The 9,520-nt window shown below is 42.9% G+C and overlaps 1 long non-coding RNA gene across 1 annotated transcript; it reads right to left on the bottom strand.

The window, feature by feature from the left end:
* Positions 1 to 2,856: 2,856 nt before the first annotated feature.
* Positions 2,857 to 8,279, bottom strand: LOC132398903 (uncharacterized). The gene is made up of 3 exons (XR_009513837.1): positions 8,152 to 8,279; positions 3,624 to 3,756; positions 2,857 to 3,022 (listed from the first exon to the last, which is right to left on the bottom strand). It is a non-coding gene; the product is annotated as an uncharacterized LOC132398903 (long non-coding RNA).
* Between the last annotated feature and the right edge of the window lie 1,241 nt (positions 8,280 to 9,520).

The following is a 9,520-nucleotide window of genomic DNA, read 5'->3' as shown; positions in this document are numbered from 1 at the left end:
GCGACGTGTTTTCGACTCCATTCATAACTTGGCGCATCCCTCCATCCGGACAACTGTCCGGCTGGTTTCCAACAGTTTCGTTTGGCACGGTCTCCGCAAACAGGTCAGTGAATGGGCCAGAACGTGCATGCACTGCCAGACGGCCAAGGTTCAGCGGCACACCAAAGCCCCACCGCAGCAGTTCCATCCCGCCCACCGGCGTTTCGACCACATTCATGTGGATATCGTGGGCCCCCTGCCAGTGTCGCGCGGAGCGCGTTACCTCCTGACTATCGTGGACCGGTTCACAAGATGGCCAGAGGCGGTCCCGCTCACCGACACCACCTCCGAATCTTGCGCCCGAGCCCTGCTCGCCACCTGGATATCCCGCTTTGGTGTACCAGCCCACATTACCTCCGACAGAGGCGCCCAGTTCACCTCCAGCCTGTGGTCAGCTATGGCCAGCCTTTTGGGGACTCAGCTGCACCACACCACTGCCTACCACCCACAGTCGAACGGGCTAGTGGAGCGTTTCCACCGTCACCTGAAGTCGGCCCTCATGGCCCGCCTGCGAGGAGCCAACTGGGCGGACGAGCTTCCCTGGGTCCTTCTCGGCATCCGCACAGCGCCCAAGGACGACCTGCACGCCTCGTCGGCCGAGTTGGTATACGGCGCGCCCCTGGCCGTCCCCGGGGAGTTCCTATCAGCCCCGAGGGGGCAAGAGGAAGAACCCGCTGCAGTCCTGGGCAGACTTCGCGAGAAGCTCGGTAACCTGGCCCCCATACCCACTTCACAGCATGGGCGGCACCCGACCTGCGTACCCAAAGACCTACGGAACTGTAAGTTTGTGTTTGTACGAAGGGGCGGGCATCGGCCACCGCTGCAGCGGCCATACGAGGGGCCGTTTACGGTGCTCCGGAACAACGGGTCCACGTTCGTGCTGGACGTTGGGGGGAAGGAGGAGGTTTTCACGGTGGACCGCCTCAAGCCGGCCCATGTGGACCTGGCGCAACCGGCCGAGTTTCCGGCGCCTCGGCGCAGAGGCCGACCTCCCAAGCAGGTTCTGGCCCAGGCTGTGGACATTGGGGGGTGTATCGCCGGTTCTGGGGGGGGGTTATGTAGCGCCTCATTTCCTAGCGTATCCGAACCGACTCACAATTAGATAGCCTACGGGGGTTTGCGAGCACAGAGCTTTGGAGCCTCTTCGCCATGGGGGGCCGGTTGACAGAGGCTTAAAAGTGAGGCTGAAGTTTTCGAATAAAGTTTTTCCTTCGACTGCAGTTACCGACTCCGTGTCGTAATTTTAGCGCTGCTTGTAGCACACCGCTACAATATAATAAATTATAAAATAATGTTATATTCTTTGTGCAGTCAGTATGGAAAAATAATCAGAATAATCCATAACAAAATACTTTATTTCAAAATATGTTAAATGGAGGCTATGAGAAAAAAATCATGCTCACAGTAAACACAAGCTATTGGAGACACATCAAAGGATTGAAAAGCTCTTTCAGGGAATCAACATAAAGTTGATGAAGTTTAAAAACTGCAGTCTTGCAAACTAAGAGAATGCCGCCTGTTACAAATGAGAGAAAAGGTATCTTAAGTAGCAGGAAATTATGGGAAGGATTGACAGAAAGAGAAATTACTTAGTACAGCAATGAAATGTTTGCCTGCTTAGCAGTTTAATGTGTGATGTCCTTGTTAAGATTTTTACTGCTATGCTGTAAGGTATTTTTAGTTTTCTGCAAACATAGCGTGTCCTGTTAAAAGCTTCATAGACTATTGTTTTGGCTTTGGCTAAAGATAAGGAGCATTTGTTATGGAACATTTGAGAGAGATGGGTTGGATCAGATTTTTGAAGGCCAGTACTCTGGTTTGGGGACTTCTGTGAGGAGGTGCAGAGAGGAACACAAGGGAAGAGGCTTGGAAGATAGCACCTGAAGAGCAGACCCCTTTTGTAAGAAGTGCTTGGTGCAGACAAATGGTTCCAAGGAGGCAGTGCCAGTACTCTGAGTTAGCCAGTTCTTTTAAAATGGTCTTTGAGAGAAATTAGAATTGTTGCTGGTGTCCTTCAAGCAGAATTTGGGTTCACTGCCTGAGTAATCAAAGCAAAGCACCCAACTACTTCAGAAATGAGTTCAAATGTTCATGCGCACATTTGGACTTGTTTAACTGTAATGGGCCCTTTTCTTTTTCTTTTTCTGTTAATTGCTTGTTAAAGTTGAAAATTTGGTAAATATATTTCCTTTGTAATTTTATGTCAATGTACGGTCTGTTATTTATCTGGCGAACGATAACTTTACAAGGGGCAGTAGTTACACAAGATTCACACCCTCCCCGGGACATTCCAACTTTCCTGTTTGATTGAACCCAAGTCAACTGATGCTAGACATGTGTTGCTTATGGAGAATGACCTACTCACTGCTGAGTCACGGGGCTGTTAGCAGAGTTAGTTAATGGACCAAGCTTGTATCCAAGCCATGGTGAGAGAGTTACATATGTATTAACAAATATAAATTCTCAGTTTATCTTAGTTTAGTCAAGATATTTCATAATTGTGATTTTTGAAGTCACAGATATTACATTGAAACAGATCCTGACACACTGAGGGCTCTGCTGGTGATCAAGCACATTTTTTTTTAATCCTTATCCAATTTCAGCTCATTTGAACCTCTTTCCCCCTGACTCCAGCAGATCCCACCACTCATCCACTCATGAAGGACAAAATACAGTATCCAATTAACCTCTCACTCTGGCAAAAATCTGCATTGTTACAGAGAACAGGCAAACTCCTCACTCCTGACATCAGGATCAAACTCAGTTCAATGGAGCTGAGAGATACCAGCGATGCCACTGCACTATTCCTCGGTTTGAGATGAAGGGGGAGCAGATAATACAAAATCCTTAGGTGACAGCCCGCAGTTGCCTGCCACTTGAACTTCCTTTCTCACCTCCACGCTGATCTGTCCATCCTCAACCAGGGTAAGCCAAACACAAGCAGGAGGAACAGCTGCTCATGTTCTGCCTGGGTGGTGTGAACCTGCCAAACAGAACATCAGATTTTCCAGTTTCAGTTAACTCTTTCCCCTGTGTTTCCTCCCTCTATCATCTGATCCACTTGGATTCTCCCACCCACTTTCTTCCATGCCTGTTACCAGCTCCCCAAGTCCCAGTTTTGTCTATTCCCCAGTCCCAACCTGGTTTCATCCTCCTATCTCTCACAATTTCTCACAGGTTTTCCCAGTCCCCACCCCCATCCAGTACAGCTGCCCATCATCACTCTCTTAGCTAGCTCCATTTATTACCTTCCTTACTTGATACAGTTTAGTTTTTGTATCTCTTGTACCTTCACTTAATCACCCTCAGGCTTCCCTCTCTTTATTTTTGACAGCCCCCCCCTCACCATAACTGGCTTCTCCCCATTCTCTTCCCTATCTGTTTCTACCTATTGCTCTCAGCCTCTACACTCCCACTCCACCTTTCTCCCTCCCAACTTATCGCTCTTGGGCCATCATCCCTCACTCCATGCAGGTTTACCTACCAGCCCTGCCCCTCTCTCCTTTATAGTGGCTATCCTCCCTCAGCGCTGATGCGGGTCTTGACCCCAAACATCGACCATTCCTTTCCCTCCCCTGACTCACTGAGTTCCTCCAGCAGGAATGTTGGCCTTCTGATGGCAAACCCAGCGTCGAAGATTATCAGAAAGTGCTCCCCTTACTGCAGACTCCACACAATCTACAGCGCCTCTCTGGCAGCCTCCACTTTCATGCAGCCCTACAAAAGACAATGTACAAACGTTTGTAAGTTAAAAGAACAGTTCATTTCCATCCAGGCATGCCACAATCCTCATGGCCCAACACTGAATTGACAATTTCAAATCACCAGACTTCGCAGTTTGTGTCTGAGCTGGCTTGGTTTGGAGTTGGAGTAAGAAGTACTGAGAATGGTTAATGAGTCAAGGGTTAGGCTCTAGGATGGGGGCCGATCTGCAGATTCAAGCTGATGATCTTTCATGGTGCCTGTTCTCTGGAGATCTGGTTTTCCCTCCACTGATTCCACCTGACCATATGAGTGTTTCTGACATTTTCTGTTTTCATGGTAGATCAAAGATGAACTGATATTTAATGCCAGTTACAAATGTAATTCAATATATGCATCATTTCCATTTTGCCTTTAATACATCTGATTTAAAATTAACTCCCAAACTGGCAACAATTACTATTTGTGGCAGATAAATACAAATATTTAATCCATGCACTTGGAAATGTTTCTTAATTTCACTCTTGATATATACCTCACTATGTTAATATACCTTATTGTAACTTCCTCTGTCGCGGTTGCAGTTTATTCCATATTTTTGTATTTGTCTTGTTCTACCTCAATGCACTGTGTAATGTACTGATCTGTATGATGCGGATGGAAGTTAAGCTTTTCACTGTATCATGGTACATCTAACAAATGATAAGCAAAACCTAATTCTGATTTCAATTTTTCGTGTCACCTCTGATGCAATTCTGATTAGCCTTCCATAAACTTCATTCACTCTAGTTTCATTGCACTGGCCAATAAATTGCAATTTAGCCTGCCCTTGCTAACTTGTATTGGTTGTCAAATTTCCAAAGCTTCCAATTGAATGTTCCAGTGCATTCAGTTTCATATCGACATCTCTCCGTCTGTCCTTTAATACCAACAGAATTCTCCCTCTCCTACCTTGACTATCCTCGTCCAAGTCCAAAGCTATAGATGACAAATTTCATTACATCTCTGTAGTTCCTTATTTTCTGCACCTTTCTAAAACGCTGATCTTCAGCCAAGTTTCTCATCAGTCTTAGCTCTCTTGCTTTACTATACATTATACTTCAATGAAGCCCTTTGGGGAGATTTTTCTATATTAGTGGCACTTTATACATTTACTAATTGAAGAATTGGGGAGGAGGCAGGATGGAATCTCATTGAAACCTATCAACTATTGAATGAACACGGAAGATGTTTCCAATAGTGGGAAAGTCTAGGATCAGAAGGCACGACGCCAGAATACAAGGATGTCCCTTGAAAAAGAGTACAGGGGGAAATTTCCTTAGCTAAAGCGTGGTGAATCTGGAATTCATTGTCACAGGCAACTGTAGAGGCCAAGCCATTAAAGACATCGGGTATATTTAAAGTAGGGATTGTTAGGTCCTTGATTAGTAAGAGTGTCAAATTTATGAGGAGAAGGTAGGAAAATAGGGTAGGGATAGTAAATCAGACATGATGGAATTGTGAAGCAGACTCAATGAGCCGACTGGCCTAATTTTGCTCCCATGTCTCATGGCCTTATTTAAGTTCTTGAACCAAAGCGTTAGATGAATGAGTGAAGACAGATTGATGGATGTGACGCTGTTAGCTGCAATAAAGTGCACATGGGCAGATAATGTTGTGGAATCTCCTTGCTATTGTGTATATCAGATAGTGTGTCCTGGGGAGAGAAAACTGAACATGAGGATTGCATGCGTAGTCTGGTCTTGGACCGAGTTTGTGGCTGTTTCAGTGGAGCCAGGAAGAACTCAATGTGAATGTGTTGCGATAATGATGGGAGTCTGCTGAAGGCTGTTAGAGCTCCTATACTGATTACTATACCAAGGATGTTTTTTGTGCAGTAGGAATCCAAGGATCTAGTGCACTCGAACATCAGGGTAAAGAAAATTTCCACCACACCTGTTTATGATTTATACTTGCGTATTAGTGAAAAGCAAATTTACACTGAACATATTTTAGGGCATGATCTGAATGCTAAGTGTAGCATGAGGTAAAGCAATGATTAAATCTGGAATATAGTATATCAATAAGCTTTCCAGATAGTTTTCTATGTGGCTGAGGAGCTGGTTATATTTAAATCACGACACATGCCTTTTGAAATGGTAATTGAAAGCATCCCACAATCTGGCTGTGATGTGCAACTGCAATATGAGTTCATTTGGTGGAAAATATCAAAACAGAACGTTGGAGAGAAACATAAATATACACAGAACTAAAAAGACATTAGAAATTTTCTTTTGAAGATTGCTTTCAGTACTGTACCAAAAAAAACTACATATGTTAAAACCGATTCAAGATATAGTATATTATTGAGTTAGCACCTGTATTTAAGCTTCAACATAGTATTTGCAGAAATACTGAAATCTCAGATGTGATCAACCAGTTACTTAATTTTTTTTGCCAGATAAATGAGGGGTGGTGTTGTGGCTCAATAAAAACACAAGTCAATAACTCAACATTAGCTTGCAGGGGGAAGGTTGACTAAAAGACCAGTTAACTCCAGCAACTTTCAATCAATGTTATCACAGTGAAAACAATGAATAGAACAGACATTTCATAGCAACACCATTATTATCCTCGCACCAAGGCCATAAAGACAATGAGCTGCAAAGCAGCAATCTCCCATTTTCCACAACACCATCCCCAGCTAAACAACTGTGAACGTCATGGAAGAAGAGCCTAGAAAATGAATACAGATGGTAATTAAATCTCAAAATACTTGTTAAATTTGAGTTGCATAGATCACAATATAGAATAATTTCTCCCCATCCTGTTTGGTGAATCAGGCTGCAACTTTGCCATTTCTTTAGCATTTGTCAGTTTTATGAGCCAAGTTGCTAGCTCGACACTCAACCCAGCACGGGTGGAACTTGTGCAAGGAGTTGACTAGATTCGAACCCGGGACCTCCACTGCACCACTGGCGCAGACACAATATAGAATAGACCATACCAACTAAGTTTTTTGGTTCTGTACAATGGTTTTAAAAATGTACAGAGTAAACAAAATCAGGATGAAAGGTATAGCATGCTGTAAAATAATTTATAATGAAATGTCATGTTCAAAAGAAGCTGCTTATAATTTCAGCAAGTTCAGAACGAATTGTTTGTGATTCCTAGCCAACATTGTGAAATCTCTCAGTAGCTTGTTAAGACCTTCAGTGAAATTAACTTGCTCCAAAGTATTTCTGCTATGTATCTGTTAATCGAGCTTTTACCGCTTGTGAGTTGAATGTGTAATATGATTGCACTAACTATTTTCTGAAACACGTGGATGATTCTGCTCTAAAAGAGAATTGGCCTGCTTTGTCACTTTCAAGGTCTCTACTACCCATGTTCTCAGTGATTTTTTTTTCTCTTATTTGCCCATTGGTCTTTGTGTATAATTTTTCAATGATTCTCCTGTACTTTTTTGTTCTGCTGTGAATGCCTGCAAGAAAATGAATCTCTGGGTAGTATATGGTGACATATATGAACTTTGATAATAAATTTACTTTGAACATTGAACTGAACTTTGCATAAATTGTTGATTTCTTGATTAAATCCAGTGCTTCTTTTCAACGTTCTTTCGATGAAAGAGAAATGAAAGAAATTTTCAATTGTGATAAAACAAACTGTTAGAGAGAATCTAAAAGTAGTTTTGGGAGACTCGTTGCTGCAGTGGAGGGCAAGATTGAATTGGACCCAATAATCTTTATTCTAGATGTGGATTAAATTACTCTGAAGATACTGCAGTGTTTTTTTTTAAATAACATTCGACATTTTGGATTACACACATCAATAAAATCCAATCACACCCGGAAAAAAGACAGGAAACTGGGTTTTCTCTTCTCAACACAGGGATCTCTCCTTACCCTCCTTTTAAAGAAGTGTTGGCAAAATTATGGCCTATTGATTACACATGGAGTAGGATACAGTGATCTAACAATTTGCTTTTTTTTCTCCTGTGAGATGCCCATAAGGGAATGCAGCAGACCGGCTCAGTTCCGGCTGCAGTTGTATGCATTAACGATGCACTGAAGCACAGTGCAGACAATATGAAGATTCTGTGGGGAAAAATCTGTAGTCTGGGCTCTGTCCTGTACTGTACATGGAGAGGTGGAGTCAGGTGGGGGAGCCCCTTGAACATTGCAAGGATTATCATCTCAGGGGGCCATATGAGTGGCAATGGTGCTATGTTTGTTTGTGTTTTTATTCTTTCTGTTCACTGTTTACACTGTGTAGTATACTGACTAAGAATGTAAAAGCTTTTATTGCACTGTTCTTAGCTTTGTTTATATATTTTTTTATCATGAATAAAATCTTACAGCTTCCACCACTAATTTCCAACATGCTGTACTAAGGACTGACATTGATGAGGCGCTGAGATGTACTTACACTGTAGTTGGAGCAAATTTGACTTCTCTGTTGCTAGGATTCACAGGAATGGAGAAGCAGGAAAAGTCTGTGAGCCTGAAGACTTGTACTTGTAGTTTCTGCAAAGTATTAAATAACTTCTATTAAAAACATCAGCCTAATTTTGTTTCTGCCAGCTTCTGACTGGGTGGTGCTATTTAGAGAAGGTTTCTTGACTCATCTCCTAGCGTAAGGGCTATCAGGCCATCAAAGGATCATGGTTTAGAGACAGCAAAGTTGTGTGGATCAAAACTGAATCAGGCAGTATTTATGCTGAGGAAGAAGGTTGGAAGGTGGCTTGGTAAATTATTCACTGTCTTTTCAAAAAATAAGTAGTTTACCAGACGTGATGGGAGTTGCTACATTGAGAGTTTTTGTGAGGAACATTGCACAGAGACTGCGGACTCCTTTATCCTGGCTGAATGATTTTATGTTATCCTCACAGCAAATGCAATCTATAACGCATTTATCAGAATACTTTGCAGATTGTTTTTAGACCCTGCTGCTGGGAGGTATATACAATATGGTTGTTTCCTGATTTGCCTATGCTAACTTGACTTGGTTCAATTTGGGATAGTCTCCATTTTTACATAACAGAACTTTAAAAAAAACTATACCCGAAGTGATTGCCCTCAGAGAGCGTATGCTTTTTGTGAATTTTATACTTAATGAGGCATAGGGTGGCATACACTATTGAAGTTTTGAGGTGATGCCTCCAAAAGGCGGTACTATCATTAAGGACCCCCATTAGTCAGGGCATGCCCTCTTCTCATTGCTACCATCAGGTCAGAGTTACAGAAACCTAACGACACATACTCAACATTTTAGGAACAGCTTGTTCCGCTCCGTCATCAGATTTCTGAACTGTCCATGAACACTGCTTCCTGAGGAGACTGAGGTCCTTCATATGTTCCACAAGTCTGTTGTCATGACTACAATCTCCTGTGCAATGATGTGTTGGGGCAATGGCAGCAACATAGGCAATGCCAGCAGGCTCAATAAGCTGATTAGAAAGGCTGGCTCTGTTATAGGAGTCAAACTAGGCACACCGGAGGCTGTGTTAGAACAAAGAACTACGGAAAATCGTGGCAATTCTGGACAATGTTTCTCACCCTCCACATGCCACCTTGTCTGAACAGAGGGGCACTTTTAGTAATGGACTATTACAAGTGTGCTGTTTCAAAGAGCAGTAAATGAGGTCATTCTTACCCTCAGCCATTAGGTTCTATAATGAGTCAACATACAGCTTTCAGGCCAAATGTCACTGATAATAAATCTGCTTCTGGTTCTGAAGTCCCACATTCACAGGATATATTATATCCATCCTGTTCTTTAGCTGTGCCTTTAACTC

This window comes from Hypanus sabinus, chromosome 9, assembly GCF_030144855.1.
Source record: "Hypanus sabinus isolate sHypSab1 chromosome 9, sHypSab1.hap1, whole genome shotgun sequence".
Classification (NCBI taxonomy): domain Eukaryota; kingdom Metazoa; phylum Chordata; class Chondrichthyes; order Myliobatiformes; family Dasyatidae; genus Hypanus; species Hypanus sabinus.
Note: the sequence above shows the minus strand (reverse complement) of the source record. Positions and strands in the feature narration are given on the sequence as shown.